Below are 14,406 nucleotides of genomic sequence, written 5' to 3'. Positions count from 1 at the left end.
GCATTTCAGAGTCAATTTAACAGAAAACTGTAGAGTGTGTATTTTGGCCAGTTTGGCCATAAAATAATGAGTTAATGATGTGCTTATGTAAGCTTATTTATTCATTTTTTTATTCGTATATTCGACTCTGTGGGGCATCCTTGAACCCACACTGTTCCAGGGCTGGGGGTATAGCCGTGTACCAGGTAGAGTCCCTGTTCTCATGAAACTTACGTTCTAGCCACTCACGTTACTAATTTCATTTTATTTGTATTGTTATATACAGACATATAAATACAAGTGAGAGAGGGGAACAGTGAATTATAGAACAGTGGGGAATTCATGACGTTTCTCAAGCTGCCCAGTTGGGAAAAGCCCATAAAGACTGAGCGAGGTAAAGCAGTGTAATAATTACAGCACTTCCCGAGCCCGTAAACAGAGTTTCACACCACTTTGCATTGCTATTGTTTGCACCCTTACCTGATCCTTAGAGGCCTTGTGCCTTCTCATGTGATTGTGAGTGTAATGGGCAGAGTGAGCCTTCAATTGTCATTTGCATAAAAGAACTAATTATAGCATTGTTTTCCAAACTGTTGTGTGTGGTACTTGTGCCAAGACAGAGACTGCAAAAAAGTACAGGAATTTGTGTCCAAATAAGATTGGAGCAACTTATTTATGATCAATGTTCGCTCACGAAGGTGTCCATACTGTTCTTGTATTAGAGAAACTCCTTCATTTGGTTTAAACCAGCATTTCCCACATGTATATTGAGAATCTTTTTTGGCATGTAACACCTCTTCCTAGTTTGCTGAAATGGTGCTTTTAGAGGAATATCGAGGAATTTCTGGAGCCTTTCTTTCTGCTCTGCAGAAGGCAAGGTAGTAGTATATCATTCCTCATCTCTGAAGGCTTTGGGCACTGATGCTTTGAGCTTGGCTTCACTAAGTTTCATTTGATCTAAGAACTCAGCCTCTAGCTGGAAAGTCAGCCAAGAGAAGCCCTGAAAGGAGAATCGGGCACTTTCCCTTGGAGGCAGATACCTTATGACACCCTTAAGCTGAGCATCCTTCATCACTGAGCTGTGCTTGTAACGAACACGTTCTCAAGGTTTCAAGGAAAAAAAAATCCTTGGCAAGTCGTAGAAGTTGGAAGAATTTTGTTTTCACAGTTTCTCCTCTTTTCTCTCTTAGGCTCTCCCTGTCTCTGTTTTATGGTTACTGAAAAATTATTTGGCTTCTTTCTTGTTGGATTTTGTTCCTGAGCAATTAGTAATAAATGTGTCCAATGTTAGTGATAACTTCAAGCTAAGAGTCGTATGTACTGCTCATCTTTAGCTAAATTTAATGGATACCCTGCTGCTTTGTTTGGTCTTATAAAAACACTTTGGTTAACGTAGGGCAGCAAAAACACTTGGGATGGTGCCCATCCAGGCCTGTCTTTTGATTTGTATGTTCGTGTCGATGGGTCCAGGGCAAAATTTGAGTGTGGTGTTCAACTGTTCTCCATCTTTCAGTGAAATGTGAGGGCAGATGTGTTTTTTGGCTCCTTGGGGTCTGTACTCCATTGTGAGATTTCAGCCCTGTGCAATGTGCAGCTCCTTTGAGACCCCTTTGCCTCCTCAGATCCCCTTCAACTTGGCCCCACATTCCTATGGGGATTACACTGAGTGAAATGTGGAAAACAGAGTCCATAAAACTCTCCATGAAAAGGTGCCTTGTATGGTCTCAACCAGATTATTTATTATGTGTTTTGCTTCCTTATTGCTGTTAAGATGATAATCGATAGTAGATACTCCATTTCCTGGACACTTACCGGGCTCCAGGCACTGCGTTAAGAACTTCACCCATACATTCTGATTTCACTTCCACATCTGCAGTGTCTCGGTATTACCATCTCTGCTCTGGTGACAGGCTGATCTAGGGCTTGGAGATGTAAGCTTCCCCAAGGAGGTAGGAAGTGGTCTGAGATGCAGAACCAGGGAAGCCCTGCTGTTGGTGACAAGCCAGTGTCTTTTGCTGCTTTTTGGTCACATCTCCGTATGCCTCTCAAAGATGGTAGAACTTGGGAGCTGCCAAGTGATTTCTCATATGACCCAGAGAAGGCTACTTTAAGGCAACGTTAGTTCCTTGAAATAACAAGCTCCTGGTACCTTATAGTAAGTTTCTATATAATTGGACATGTCTTATTCACGTGTAAAATAAGCATTTTAAATAGGTGAGTGTCCTACGTAGAGACATACTTCATCCCAGAGTTCTTTAGGGACCGTGTTCCGTTCAGGCAATGAGTTTCAACCTATGGGCAGTTTCCCTCAAGGCTCGCACGGAGCTGGAACTCACATAAGACCATGTGTGACTCTTGAGCGTTGCTGACTGCCTTAGATATACTGTCGCCTTGAATGCTTACAGTGGCCCTTTTCGTGGGCATTGTTACGGAGGAGGAAACTGAGGCACAGAGAGGTTAAGGCACAATAAGGCCAGGCGACTAATTAATGACAGAATCAGGATCAATCACTGTACTTGAAACCACTGTGCTTTTGCCTCCCCCAAATGCAGTGTTGTGTCTTGTAAACCCTAATGCATCTCAGCCTCGAATGCAGACTTGCCCGGCTCCCCATCCATCCATCCATCCATCCCCATCTGTGCACTGAGGAGGGGTCAGCGGCTGGCACTGGCTGGCCTGTGGGTTTGTCTGGGTTACACCCTGGAGGTGCAGTACTTTAGTTGAGTCTTTGATTGCTCATCTTTGAGATTGGATAGTGGTTCTTGTCCTTTATCTACCTTCTAGGGAAATTTTCGGGGGGTGGCGGAGAGAAGGAGGCTTCAGGAGATAAAGGTGGATTAATTAGATTTGTACTTGGCATCCAGCACACCTATAAAGGGATCTGTACATCTGTGACTTTTTAGCCAGGTTTATAATTTTGATATTATGGGGATCTATGTACTATATGGAACTTTTGAACCTTTCAGAGTAGGGCAATGAGAAGAATAAATTTGTTTGCTGGAGATAAAGTGAACATAATGAGCCCATTATGGGAATATGTTTCTGTATTTTATAGTCTAAATAGGGAAAAAAAAACCTTTTCACCTGTAAATATAACCCAATAAAAATAAATCTGCAGAGTGGTTAAAATATGATAATAGAGACTATTTCAACCATTGAAATGGCCTGTCTGGATAAATGTGTCCTCGTTTTCATTCTTATTCAAATAGCCGTTTCATCAGTTCTCATATTAGTCAGGAATGAACCCACCTGTCTCTTAGAGTAGTTTTTCCGCCTTTGTTAGACTAGCTTTGAGCGGCTTGCTCCAGTTACTTGAGCTGTAGGCCATGAACAATACATGACATTGTACACGATAAATCTCCATTCATGTGATTACAAGATTTACAGTTCTGCTTTCAAATGGAATGGAATGACTGAGAAGGTGGTAAAGAAAAAGCAGCGCTGTATTACATGGGACTCCTTTGCTCACCACTGACAAACCCGCTGGAGCTGGCTTGAGTCACCGATGAGATTTACAAGGGGACAGGTGTGGACAAAGGCAAGGACGAAGTGGCCCTCAGGACTGAAGAGAGGAACCAGAGATGAGGAAGGGAGCTCTCTGATCAGTGTTCACAACAAGCACACGTGTGACACAAATGTCACTAGGGTGAGAGAAGGAAGGTAAAATCTGTGCAGTCTCTTTACCCTTGAGCACAAGATTAAAAAGTAGCTGTATTCTTGGGAAAAAAATAACTCAGGCTCATTATTTGAAATTCGAACAGTATAAAAAAAAGTAAAAATTGTATTAAGATTCTAATAATCGGGAGCAGTCGTAACTAGTTCAATAAACATCCTTCTTGGCACATGTAAGGACATCCAGGAACACAGTGGAAGCATTCTGTGCTTGGTCATTTCCCTGTTTGATTCACTCAGAAGTGTATCGTGGATCTTTTCATATCAATAAATATCAATAAATACCTGTTTACTTAGCATCTCCTATTTGTGGACCTTTAGGATGGTTACCTTTTTGTCCCCTCGTGATGATAAGCAGGGCTGTGTATTTCCATCTTTCTTCTTTCACAGCAATCAAATTGTGTAAATTCTCTGAGTGAATTCTTGGAGGAAGGGTTGCTGGATCAAAGGGTTTTACATTGTACACTTTACATGCTGACATAGTTACCTAAGTGGCTCTTACCCGTCTTGGACATCCCTACCCATCTGACGGGTAAAGTAAGACCTCAGTTTTCTAAAGGGTACTTTTTCATCATTAGTATAGCTGTGTATCTTTTCACATGTTTATTTCTCTTCTGTTCTCATGGAAAATTGATTAATTTGCTTTGTCCATTTTGCAGGGGATTATTAATTTCATTACCGATTTTTAAGACATTTTTGCGTTAAGGATAGCAACCACTCCTATGTCTCTTGTATAAATATTTTACCTAGTTCCATATTTTGTCTTTTGACAAAAGTATGTAGGTTGGTTTGTGCTTTTTTTAAATTTTTTGATTTGGTTTTGCTTTTCGTGTATTTGAGATTCAAAAACATGTTGCCAAATGTCTTGGTTCTTGAGTTTCAGATTTGGATGTCATGTTTAAAAAGACCTTTCTTATCCCTGTATTATAAAATTGTTTGTCTGTATGTTCTTCTAGTACTCATATGATTCTATTTTGAGCTGCTTCTCTTTAAATAGAGAGAGAGAGCGTGTGCTAGGTTTTTTCCCTCCCCCTAAATAGCTTACCACCACCATTTACTAACTAGTCTCACCTACTACCTGGATTAGATTACATGTATGTTGTCTGTTTCATACAAATACTTGACTCTGTAGCTGCATGTTTATTCTGGTTCACATGTGAGTTTTCACTCAGACTACTGCTTGTTAATTGTGGCCGGCCCATTTTGTTGGTTTCAACAATTGATTATGGTGCTTCTCTATTTCAAATTAGGTTTGCATGGATAAGGTGTCAAATGGTTAGCCTTCAATGCATCAGGGAACTGGGAATGAGACTGGAATAGCTAAAGCAGGAGGGGACTGCTTCACAGATGCATTATAGGAACTAAGTAGGAAGAAAAAAAAAAGTGAACGAGACAAGACCTTGTGAATGCTGATTTTGAAAAGAATCAGAGTGCAGTGCCTGTGATTTTTAAGTGTTGGTGGGGGCAGGGAGGAGAATGTATATATTTGATCTTTGTTTAAATTCGAAGCCATTAAGCATTCCTATCACAGGGAAGCAAATAATGTGTTCTGCTTCTTTGCCAACTGTAACATAATTTAGGTCTTCCAAATAAGTGTCTTGGGACCTCGATTCCCTGTTGGTAAAGAAAACTCCCAGTCCATGTGTTGCAGCGGAAATTCATTGTTTCCTGAGTTATTTCCTTTCAAGCTTAGTGTGGGGGGAAATGGCCAAATGTATAGATTGAGATTTTTTTTTCGAAATCTGATGTCTATAACATATCTTGATTCTGATGATTTTTATTATTGTTTTAGGCATTGCTGCTGAAGGCTTCTCAGATGCTTCAGGCTATTTTCAGGGACACTGATTCTTTACATAAACAGAGAATTTAGGTGAGTCCTTTAAAAAGATGTTTTATTATCAGCTGGCTACCCTCCTGTGTTGGTCAAGTTTTATGGAGACTTAAAATGTTGTTGCTTTGCACTGTCTTGTTTGATTTGTACCCCAGTTCTGTGAGGCAGGAATGAGGCTCCCTGGTCTTACTACTTCCATTGCTGTTTGATTTTTCCACTCAGTCATTTGGTGGGGTGATGGGAAGGCCTGGAAGAGGAGATGAGCAGTTGGTTTTTTAACTTACTGCATGAATTCTCATTCATTCACATATGTTTGCTCCCTAAATTTTTTTGTGGTTGGAGGGAAGTGCTGGATAAGGAATTAGTGTAGAAACTTCCAGTAATCTTTGCCCTGAAACGATCTGGTGGTTCCTGTAGCCCTCCAGGGATGGCACACAATTAGTCTAGCATGAAATGAAGTAAACTTTGATGATAGATTTTTGATTTTCTCCTTTGGTGGTTCTGGTTGTGGCTGCACGCTCCCACGTAGTGTGTATCCAGTGCCCTGGGCAGATAAAAAAGATGACCTTCTACAAGTCTTGGCTCTGCCTTGATTAAAGTCTGACAGGTTAAAAAGGACTGGTTGATGCTCCTTTCCTCAAAAACCGTGTCCTGGCACACAGGGGGTTCCCTTCTGTTCTTGACTAGCTGTATAGCGAGGTGCAGATTCTTCTCTGCTCATCTCCATGTCCTTATCTGTAAAAGGCAGAAGCTGGCCCAGCCTCATCCTTCCCACACTTTTAGAATTTGTGGACTAGCAGAAAAAAAATTAAGGCCCAATTTTTACTAGATATTTTGGGCTCTACATAAACATAATTCATAATGGTTGACAGCAGATAAGTACGTGAGAGTTCATTCTATTTGCAGGAGTCTCTGTTCTGTGTTTAGAATTTGTCATTAATGATGGTGGTGAGCTATTTAGGAGGAGGGAAAAAAATCTAATGTGCATTCTCTCTCTACTTAATTTGTCATTAAGATTTTTAATAAAATAACTACCGTCTACCAACACCATTTCATGAAAGAAGAAATATTTCAATTCTAAAAAAGTAGGAATTGCATACATTTGACTTTAAATTATATGTGTTTAGCGGGGAGGGTATAGCTCAGTTGGTAGAGTGCATGTTTAGGTCCTGGGTTCAATCCCCAGTACCTCCATTAGATAAATGAATGAATGAATGAATGAATGAATAAATTTATATGTGTTTTGCCTTGTGAAAAAGCTCTTAATTTCCATCCTTTTTCTTGTTTCTCTCCTGACCACTGACTGATAGCCATGAGCTCATCAGCACTGGCCTAGGGACCGGTGTTTGGGAAATACTGGGGTGCGGCACTGCTAAGGGCTTGTCTACCTCTAAAACTGTATCATTCTTCTGAGGAAAGGAAAGGTACTCTAGTTATACATCCGCTATTTCCAGAAAATGCTGTGACAGCTAGCATGGCTGAACAAAGAGAAGTCAGAGGTCAAACAAAAGACAGGGTATTGTTCTGCTGGGAAACCCAAATAAAAATGGCTCATCCACGTGAAGGTTAAATTTAGCTGTGAGCCACCTTGCAGTCAATGTAAAAATGAAAACATGACAGCATGTTGAGTTGTCTGTTAAAATGTACAGAATCCCCCCTTCACACTACTATAGGCAGCCTCTGCCCGGGTGGTATTTGACAGATAAGTGTCTGCTTGCCGCGTGGGGATGCTGAGAGCTAGCAGTCAGGTGGCCTCAATGACTAACTCCAGGGACATAAATGCAAATGCCAAGTGTGAGGCATGCCAGGTTGGGTGGGCGCCAAGGATATGGCCAAGAGTTATGAGCTGAGGACGGTGGGGTGAGATGCACACAGGATAGGGAAGAGTAAAGGAGCTGGTCTGCCCTGGGCTCATCTGGGTGTCTTGGCACGGATGTTGTCCTTTGAGGATCTGCAGATGGCACTAGGTGGGCCAGTCTGGCTGAGGGCTCAGTGGACGGGAAGCAAGTCAGATGAATGCCTTTCCCGTGCAGTTCACATTTCAGATCCGACAGCCATGTGCCACATGGGTTCTTATGCCATGGGTCCATAGAGAATGGAAGAATACACTTCCTGTTTACCTCTCCTTGGGATGTGGGGCTGTGTTTGAGGGGTAGGACGGGTGGAGGACAGAGGCAATAATGGACTGAGTTAATAGGACAGTAAGACAGTGTGACAGAGGAGCAACAGTTCCACCTGTTTCAAGATGCCTGCCTGGCCCTGACTGCCTCTCAAAGTTCTGTGATGTCGTACCATGGTCTTTGTTGACTGCAGCATGGTGGTTCAGTTCTCTTGAGTCCCACCCCCGCCCCTCGTGAGTTCTGGCTTTCCTATGTTTTAACATTCCTGTTTTCTGGGAAACGTAAATGAAATTGGACAGACTTACCTGGTTGTTTTCCCTTCTGTCAGCCCAACGCTTGGTTTACTGCCTGATTTGTATGCTTCGATTGGATTGCTTCCACTCCAGGGATATTTATTTCCCTGCCCTTTCTTAGGAAAAAAAGCTCTATCAAATAACAGTGATGATCACAGCAGAAACATTTATCTTAAACTTATAGGAATACGAGAGATGATCTGAAATGTTGACGTTTCTGGGAGTGTCTAAAGTCATGAATCAATGCCGGCAGGAACTTTTGACATAAATGAGGAAGTAGAATTTCTTTAAAGGATCTGGGAGAGTCCAAGTTTGAATAAAATGTAAAGAATGAACAATGTAATCGATCAATCATGTTCTGAGCCTTTCAGGAGGCCAGGCCATGCTGGGTCAGATGTTGTAAGGATGAGTAGTTGAAAATTTGAGACAGCCGTGTATCACAGGAGTAAATGTGGTGCTTTAAAGGGCTGCAAGCGTGAGACAGAGAGGAGAGAGATTGATGGAGAATAAATTCAGGGTAGCACGTGGTAAATGATTTGCTTAGTGTGGAACTTAACGACTCATGGTATATTCCAGATCTGAGAATAAATGCGATATTCTGAACTTATCTCCATTTTCCCTCCAGGCTGGTAAGAAAAATATTTTAAAACCGATTTTAAATGAAAAACATTGTTTTTGGCTCTCTGGGGATTTTTAGTTCCCAGTGCTATTTAGGGAGGGTATTGAATCTGTAAAATTCAAAGCGGGATCTGTATAGCTCTTTGTTACTCCGTATCAGTCACTTCCAAGGCTGTGATGTCAGAAAAGATAAGTTGTTCCTATGTTTGCTTTTCTTCATTAAAAATGCAGTCTGTTATGCACTCTTGTCTCCCTGCCATCCTCCATTAGCCAGATTCTCTGGATGACTCTGCTTGTTGACTGTAGGCATTGCCACTTGCCACCCTCTGTGGGCTCCCTGAGTGGCTGGGAGTCTTAATTAGCATCATCTCGTTGATCAGGGTTTCCAGCCATGTGGTGGGGTGCTGATTCTGCTGTCTGTACTTGGTCAGTGTTTCCAACAACAACAACAATAACAATCTCCAGATTGTTTTTTGTAATTAAACTTAATGCATGGGTGTTGTAGAGTGTGCTGTTTCTTTAAGATCTTTGGCTAATTATGCACAGCAGTTAATTTCTCTCAAAGTTAAAAAAAGCCCTTCTGGAGAACTCAAGCTTTGAGCCTTTTCTGTCTAAGAACTGATTGGATTTATGGACTCGAAGGCTCTGGAATACCTGCATTTAACTATTCTCCTATAGGATGTGAACCTTGAAAGACGACTTTTTTTTAGCTGTTAAGTCCCATATTTTGAAGATCTGAAATGACCATCACAGCCATTCTGTTCTGTTTACAACAAAGCAGAATTGGACAGCTTTCCAGAACCATGAAATAACTAGTGCACTTGCAGAGTTTTAAACATGACTTTGCTAAGATTTAAAAAAAGTAAACACACGGTAAGGCCAGCTGCAATCTTCTCAACACACCACTGTAAGGCCTGGTAGACGTGGAGGAAAATCCTCCTGCTGTGATCTAAACAATGGTCTCATAGAGGATCTTTCATTTAAAACAAAAAAATTCAAAGTAATGCATGCAAATAGCTAAAAATAGAAAACACTATAGAAAGCTTTTAATGGAAAGAACAAGTTATCTTACTTGCTCTATTCCTTCACTTACGAGCCTTTCTTCTTAGAAGCAGCCACTTTTTTCCCCTCTGCAGATCGTTTTTGCAGCTTTTGGTGATTTCCACGTGTATAACTATATTGCTTGCAGCACCATTTCTCCCTGTGTCAGTTTTAGAAGCAGTTTCTTGGAGTCTTGCGATCACTGATTAGCTTGCTCTGACCGTCCGCATCTCCCTCCCTCTTGACGGCTGATTCATGCTTTCGGTCCTCCTGCTGTACCCTCAGATGGCCCCTGCGGCCTCTTCCATACTTACTCTGTCTCCTAGAGACACTATTTCTTGTCCACCACCCTTCTCCCACCCGGCCTTTCCATTTCGGGGAGCTGTACCTTTTAAATGTATATGCTCGGAGTTGATAATAATTATATTCTGTTCTTTAATCCCAGTAAGGGCTTCCATGATTTACCTGTAACTTGACTGCGAATGTTAAAACCAAGAAGCAGCATTTTCTCTGTTGTAATTAGGTGGCTGCCGTTCCCATGGCAGCCAGGTTGCGTGGAGGGCCGATATTCCTTCCTGTCTCAGCCTGCCGTCCTTACACCGAGGCCCCCTCCATGCAGACTTGAGTGGGTTCTGCCTTTCACATGGCACCAGCTGTCTTGAATGCAGCCTCAAGTTTTCCTAGACTCAGGCTTCCCATCTCTCCTGGGCACCCACTATATTTTTGGAGGTCTCACTCCCACAGCACCCCGTCCTCCACCTTTCAATGAGAACAGTGTGGTCTCTGTGTGTCTCTACGCCCGTGCTGATGGCCAGAAGTTTGTTCCCACTGTTGGAAACACAGCTTCAGGCTCTGGTGTCTCAGAAGGGACAATAGCCTGGTCTTTGAAATTAGCCACCATCTAATGAGGACCCATCGTGTTAGGTACCCAGGGACTAGAGGCTTGGTGTCTGTTGATAGCCTCACACCAGCCCCAGGGAACAGATGTTACTACTTGACATTTTGTACATACAGGAGTTGAGCTTCTGAATGAGAAACCTCGAAGGTCTCCCCTGGGAAGTGCCTCTTAGATCCTGGGACAGGCTGGGGACCTGGTGCCAGCGGAAGTTGTGTAGGCTAGAGAAGACTTCTGTCTCTGAGCTGTCTTGCATGCTTTCTGCAGCCAACCTCCATCCTCCTCCCAGAAAGTCCTGCTGCTCCAGGAGAATGTGCACTGCTCTGGTCCCCAGCCTCAGCCTTGCTGTGGGCACACTGTGTGGCCACGAGCTGCTCATACGCAATGGCTGGAAATGGCATATCCTTCCTGACTGAGGTTCCCTTTGTGAGTCTGAAGTGAGAAAGAGGGCTTCATACTCAGCCCCGCTGGTGAGTTGGAAAGGCGCTTTGTCAGTGGTGGTGGCTGATCTGGCGCCTGAAGTCTGTGCCCTTCGTTTAGTCCTGAAGTCCTTCATTTAGCGACCTCAGTGTAAGCTGTGTTTTGGTAGTTGTTTTAGGAAGACAGGAAGGCAATCAGGTTTTACTCTGAACACTTTATTTTCTCTCATGAATGCAGTAGTCTGCACGGATCTTCCGTTATAACTGTGTTTAGTGAGTTACTGTTGTGATAATGACCAGCTGGATGGCGGCTGGGTCCCTCACACCGTGCTGGCATTCTCCCCTCTCCGGGCTGCCTGCTTTCCTCACTTTGAAGATCCCAGGTGGAGCCTTGGCAGTGGAACCAGCAGTCTCTCCACTGTCGACCGGGGGGCTGGTCATCTGCTTTCTGAGCGACAGGTCGGTGACTGTCCATGGAATTCCTCCTTGTTCCTCTGTTAGGTCAAGGCGGTGGCTTTAACGTGGGCTACTCGGTGGGATTTGTTCTCCAAACATCTTGACCTATTATGTTTATGCCCCCAAATAAGTACTGAATGGAAAGGAAATCTTGATAGCCTTGCCTCGTTTAGTTACAGAGGGGCTATCTGGGGTTAGTGAAATCCAGACTGGATGAACATCTGTAGTCAGCTCAGCTGACCGTGCTCGTCTCCCTGTGTGGGCCCAGTGTGCAGAGGCTGCAGACAGCAGCCTCTTCAGTAGTATATGCAGCCTGTTTTCTGTATGGGTTGCCCTCGTCGACCTTGGAGACAGCCCTTCCCAGCGGACATTCATGCCCGGATGCCGTCCCCATCTTAGGCTCCAGCCAGGTATGCGCAGTGCATTTAGGAAGCCCCAGGGCGCAGTGGCCAGGGTCCACATTGGCCAAGTCATCATGTCCATTCGCTCCAAGCTGCAGAACAAGGAGCAGGTGATTGAGGCCCTAGGCAGGGCCAAGTTCAAGTTTCCCAGCCACCAGAAGATCCACATCTCCAAGAAGTGGGGATTTCCCAAGTTTAATGCAGATGAATTTGAAGACAAGACAGAGAAGCAGCTCATCCCAGATGACTGTGGGGTCAAATACATCCCTCATTGTGGCCCCCTGGAGAAATTGCGGGCCCTGCACTCGTGAGAGCCTTGGCGTTGTCCCCTCCTTCACTCAGGCCCACCAATAAATCCTACTTTCCTGTCCAAAAAAAGAAAAAAGAAAAATGAATAGATAGGGATAAATCTTTACCTTGTTGCTTTGGTAACCAAAGGCGAGTCTCCACATTTAAATTAGATAGCATTAAGCTGTCCAAGATTCCCCTGACATCATCTTGCTGTGATTAATTCTGGCTTGGCAATTTGTGACTTTTATCTTGATTGATTGTAAGGGTAGGAAAGAGTGCTAAGCAGAGTTGTAATCTGTGTGAGACATTTTTGGTTCCATTATACAAAGATCACTCATCTTCACAGTTTTATAGTTAAGTGATACTTGGGCAAAAGTGACTTAGGGGGAAAAATCCTTTGGGACAACTTAAATCTTGGTCAGACTTTAACCTAGGAATGTAGCTTTTAGAAGGCAGGGATAGAACCCAACCCTTCAGCAAGAGAAGGAAATAAGTAACATTTAAAAAGTCATTTTTTTTAATTACCTGATTCTAAACATCCCCCAAGTCCATTATATATTCTTCCGTTTATTTACCTCTCAGGAGCGAAGAATGACTCAATCTCCGCTGCAGGAGGACTTTTGGCTCCAGGCGTCTGGGTCGTGCAGGATTCTCAGTTCATTTTGCTGTCCCTTTGGAGAGTTTAATGCAGGCATGGGGGACAAGCTGTGGGGAAGTGAGGCTCTTGTCCTCCCTGGTGGCCACTGTTCGCAGAAATTTGGATTCAGAGGAAATGTGTTCAGTACTCTGAACTAGGAAGGACAGAAATAAAACTTGGCTCTGGAGCATATAATGAGGCTGTTCTGTTTGGTCTGCAAGTTTCCAGGAAGAACACAGTGCAGAGGTGTCTTTGACAAATGTGCAGCAAGAGAGAGGAAGTTCAGAGGAAGAAGCAGAGACTTCTAATAGGGTAGAGTAGGCTTCCAAGAGAAAGGAGAATTTATTTCCGGGTTAATTGGTGTACGGGCTGCTCATAGTGGAGAAGACTGTAAACAGCAGCGGGTTGAACAAGATAGTAGTTTATTTTCTCTTGCCTAGAATGAAGGTCAGAGGTGGGTCCGCAGCTCCCAGTGCTTGGGCTCCTTCCAGGATGAGGAAATGTCACACCTTACTTGGGGGTGAACGTCTGCATTCAGCACTTAGGGCCAGAATCCTTTATAGACAGACTTACTCTTGAACATCCCTTAGGAAGTTGCCACATTAGATGCCCGAATCCTAGCTCCCAGTCAGTCTAGCACAGCTTAGCGGGTTTTTCTCCCAGCATTGGGCTGGCTTGCAGCTAAGTAGTTGGCTCCCATGTTTAAGGGCCATGTTGTAAACAGTAGAATTACTCTCAGCATCCAGATAGGACCCCAAGAGGCACTTAGAAACTGAACAAGCCCAGGCAACCATGAGTTCCTCCCTCCCTCCCACGGTCATTCTGGGGCTTATGGGCTCCCTGAGAGAAATGGGAGTGGAGTTGCCAGCCAGACTGATTTATTCATATCTTTCTATTATGGAAACTTTCAAACATACCCAGAAGTGAAGAGAATTGTATAGTGAACCATGTGCCCATCACTCGGGTTCAATGATGATTAATTCTTAGCTAGTCTTACTTCATGCATACCCTTCTTTCTCTCACCAATTACTTTGAAGCACATTTTGCTATTTTTCCTCTATGTCTCTAAAAGATAGGATTTAAAAACATTTCTATGAAACCTTATCATACCAAAAACATGAACATCACCAATACCTCCTTTCTATCATTAAATAGCAAATTAATGTTCGCATTGCCCCAACTGTCTTATTCTTTTTTTTTTATTTCTTTGAATTAGGATCCAAATAAGGTTTACATATTGCAGTTGATTGACATGTCTGTAATCCCCTTCTAATCTGTAGGTCACCATTCCACCTTTTAACCCCCTTGTGATTTATTTAAGAAACTGGGTTGTTTGTCCATTACAGCAGAGATTCTCCAAGGGGCATGGTCTCTCCCCCCATCACTTGACACCATCTGGAGACAATTCTTGTTGTCACAGGTGGGGATGCTGCTGGCATCTGGTGGGCAGAGGCCAAGGATGCTGCTAGAAGGCCTATAATGCACAGATCAGCCCCCATCACAAAGAGCTATGTGGTCGAAAATGTTGGTAGTGCTGAGGTTGAAAACTATGCTGTGGACTTTTCTACAGCCTGGGTTTTGATGATTGCTTCCCCCGTGGTGCCATTTAACATGTTCTTCTGTTCCTTGTGTTTTCTGTAATTTGTTCGTTAAATCTTGAGTTTTGGTTAGGTGCATATATGGGCTTTTGTTCTGTTTGGTGAGACAGCATCATAGGCTGTGGATTTTCATTTAGAAATACGTGGTAGCCTCT

At 43.3% G+C, this 14,406-nt stretch overlaps 1 protein-coding gene and 1 non-coding gene across 5 annotated transcripts in view; both read left to right on the top strand.

Moving 5' to 3' along the window:
- Positions 1-14,406, top strand: part of TLN2 (talin 2) — a 426,530-nt gene that overhangs the window by 188,989 nt on the left and 223,135 nt on the right. For 3 of the 4 annotated variants that reach the window (XM_072962302.1, XM_072962301.1, XM_072962303.1), the window contains one exon: positions 5,444-5,521. The exons of the other annotated variant lie outside the window; for it this stretch is intronic. The gene's annotated coding sequence lies outside the window, so the exon portion shown is untranslated. The remainder of the gene's footprint in view (positions 1-5,443; positions 5,522-14,406) is intronic. 4 annotated transcript variants of the gene reach the window in all.
- Positions 11,546-11,680, top strand: LOC116281243 (small nucleolar RNA SNORA70). The gene has a single exon (XR_004190664.2). It is a non-coding gene; the product is annotated as a small nucleolar RNA SNORA70 (small nucleolar RNA).

This window comes from Vicugna pacos, chromosome 6, assembly GCF_048564905.1.
Source record: "Vicugna pacos chromosome 6, VicPac4, whole genome shotgun sequence".
Taxonomy (NCBI): domain Eukaryota; kingdom Metazoa; phylum Chordata; class Mammalia; order Artiodactyla; family Camelidae; genus Vicugna; species Vicugna pacos.
Note: the sequence above shows the minus strand (reverse complement) of the source record. Positions and strands in the feature narration are given on the sequence as shown.